Here is a 3655-nt window from a genome sequence, read left to right as displayed (position 1 = left end):
GGTTGGGGGGTTTTATAGGGTTAATTCAGGGGTTTCATATATTGTATTAGCTAGCTAATAGAGAAAAGTGTCCTCTCTTATCTCCGTGCTTGGTCGACGCTACGTATAGAGAGGACTCGACACGCTAGCTAGTAAGCAAATGAAGGAAACTATTAAGTCCAGAAGATCGTCATGAACATATACAGAAGTGATCGACCTCTCCTTCTCCGAGAGATTGGTCAACAACAAGTTTTCGTATATCTATCCGACTCTACTGTCTATATATATATATATAGTGTAAGATCTCTTACAATACCCTAACATATATATGAACTCAACTTCCACATGGATGGTGGTATTCTCCGGCTTTATTGATGACGTGGTCAAGAAAGAATGCAGCCAATTCCTCTTGAACTACTCGCACGCGATCTTGTGGTAGGAGTTCATTCCGCATCTCCCACATCTAATTTGAATAAGGGGGTCAATACATATATATGAATGAAACTCAACAGAAATGATGGTAATAAAATAAACTTGTGAATATTTTTGCTTACGCACTTCATATTGTCTTTTAGAGTAGCCCCACCTATTCTTTGCTATCGCGTTGTGGATGAACTCGCAGACGTAGTATCCACATGAATTATTCCCGACTTCCTGCCACAAGCACTTTACGAGAAATAGAGGTCAATCAAATTGATAATGAAGCGTTATAAATGGGCATTGATAAAAATAGCTAGAATCAACGGGAGATGCGCGGAATTAGCTAGCTAGTAGTACTTACTTTCGAGTAATTGCATCGCAGTTCCCGCAGCAGTCCTAAAACTTGTGCGGCGAATACTTTCCAAACCCTGCAAGACAGAGCAATCAATTACTTGATATCACGAAATGAAGAAAGTTGCCGATATGGTGCAATAATGATCGTCAACTTACTTCTTGAGCATTTTAGACATGTCCGCATACTCAGAGGGATCTTTTTGTCTCGAATATAAGACGTTTACTAGTCCTTGCTCAAGCTTAATATCTAGGAGAATATAGTGGAAGCTGCGCACACATGCATAACTCATCAATTACATAACCTCGAGTAATAATTAAGGGAAACCGAATATGCACAAGACAGTAACACTCACTTGAAGTTGTAAGGAAAGAGTATTGTATCTTTGTTTTGATTTATTACTAACGATCGTAGCAAGTTCTCCTCGGTTTCTTTGGCATGAAATGTAACCGTAAATTGATCTATGAGATTTGTGTTAATGAACTCAATATTATACATTTCAGCTTTTCTGCATTCGACGATCTTCAACCTGCATAATATAGTGAGGATAATTATATATACATGCAATGAAAGAGCCGAGCTATATATAGAAACTTAATGATAGAAGTAGTACTTACAGACAGTAGCAAGTGACCGTTAATTTATCGAGGGCCTTTTGATTGAAAAATTGGAAGAACTCCTCAAATGGAACAGACAACTACTCAATTCCAATGATGTCGTGATGATCCTCTTTAACTTTTAGCGTCAAAGTATCCTTTTTTTCTCCCCTGCAAACTTTCTGCAGGTTTCCATGTACCAATCATGGAATCTTCGCATCATCGTTGTTAGAGTAGTAACATCTATGACGAGAGGCTTCCCATACTCGTATTTGAATTTGTCCACCTCCATTGTATCAAAATGTGCATTGTCGGACAGATAATCTGCAGGATTGGTACCGGGCAAGATCCCCGGATGATTAGCGACGATATCGCTAGACACCTTGAGCAGGGGGCATGATTGGTTCTCTTGTTCGCCGAGCTGGGGAATTTTTTTCCCACTTCTTAGTTCTTGTAACCTTTTGTCACTGTAAGTACTTCCCAACCACTTCGCTTCCTTATATGTCTTTTCAGTAATGCGCTCATAGTTGGTTTGCGGCGGAGACGGTGGTGGTCGCTGCAGGGCGTCCAAAGTGCGCTTCGCTTTCACCGGATCTATCTTCTCCTCCGGAGGTGGATGTCTCTTAGTTCCTTGCATTTTGAAGTAGTCCTTCACTTGGGCTTGACAGATCTCCTCATTTTCCTGTACGGTCATCTCGTATGGTAACTTCTCTGGAGTCTTGAGAGATGGACCGAATCTGTATTACCTCCCGTCTCTGGCTGTACCGCTAGACTCTAGAGCAGGCCGAGCGGCTGCGGCTGTCTTCTTTTGTTGCTTACGAGGCAGAGGAGAAGGACTACAACGTGCCGGAGCAGCCGGAGCAGCCGCGGATCTCTTCCACCCTTGCTGACGAGGCGGAGAAGGAGGAGGCTGGGTGGTCGGGCGCGCCAGCACATGCGGAGAAGGAGGCGCAGTGCCCCCACGCGCCGGAGAAGGAGGCGGAGTGCCCTGAACACTCGTGGAGAAGTAGGCGGAGGAGGAGGCGGAGTGCCCTGACTAACCGGAGGAGGAGGAGGAGGAGGTGGAGGCGTCCAGTTCGGAAGGTTGATGAGCTCCTTCTTCCATAGGCATGGAGTCTTCAGAGCAGAACCCAGCCTAGTCTCCCCTTCACCGGTAGGGTGGTCAAGCACGAGCTCCTCAAATCCCTCTATTATTTTCTCCACCATCACCCTAGCATATCCTTCTGGAATTGGATGGCAGTGAAAAGTTGCGCCGGGTTCAGTAGGTCGAATAGAACCGACAACCACCTTGACTTTGCAGTTCTGCCATTGCGTCATAAGGTGGCACTGTTGAGACTCCGTGATAATATCCACGGGGTAGCTAGCAGGAGCTGTGAAGACAGGTTCCAACTGAAGCGGCTCGGTCGAAGCCACGTTGCTTCTCCGCTAAGATGGCGGGGTAGCTTCAAGGGTAGCTTCGGCAGGTCGCTTGCTTCGAACTGCTTCTCGTTCCTCTAGCTTCCGTACCCTTGCGTGCAGCTCCTGCTGTTCGCTCTGCTCCTGTTTCCTCCTCCTCTCCTGGTTTTTGTAACCGCCTGCGTCCGAAAACCCGACCTTCCACGGAACGGAGCCTGGCGTGCCTCGTGTCCATCCAGGGTGCTCAGGATTCCCGAGGGCCATTGTGAGCTCGTCTTTCTCTCTATCTAGAATGAACCTCCCTTCCTGCACTGCGGCGATATAGTCCCGAAGCTTCATGATGGGTATTCACAGTTTCTCGCTCGTCCAAACGCACTTCCCTGTTACAGGGTCCAAGGTTCCGCCAACCCCGAAGAACCAAGTCCTTGGACGGTCTCGCCAGTTCAATGTCTCTGGTTCGACCCTTTTAGCAAGCAGTTCATTCTCAGCCTTGGCCCACAACGGCCGGGCTTTGAGGTATCCACCTGAACCCGTGCGATGGTGATGCTACTTCTTCACAGCATTTATCTTGTTTGTCGCTGACTTCTTCTTACTCCTCTCCGATGTCTTGTTGGCCACAAATGCGTCCCATTGATCTCTGATCTTCTCATACCGGCCGGTGAATTCTGGTGTCTTCTTTTTGTCGACAAACTTTGCTTTCAGATCATTCTTCCACCTCCTGAATGGATCTGCCATCTTCTTGAGAGCACATGACTTGATCAATGGCTCTATAACTGGATTCTCCGAATCCTCCTCTTCCGGTAGGGTGAAATTTACCTTCAGCGCATTCCAAAGATCCTCTTTCTATGCATCTTCTACAAAAGAAACTTGAAGCTCTTCTTTCTTAGGATGATTCCATAACTCGACGTTGATC

Source organism: Triticum dicoccoides, chromosome 6B (genome assembly GCF_002162155.2).
Source record: "Triticum dicoccoides isolate Atlit2015 ecotype Zavitan chromosome 6B, WEW_v2.0, whole genome shotgun sequence".
Classification (NCBI taxonomy): domain Eukaryota; kingdom Viridiplantae; phylum Streptophyta; class Magnoliopsida; order Poales; family Poaceae; genus Triticum; species Triticum dicoccoides.
This window is presented reverse-complemented; position numbering follows the sequence as displayed.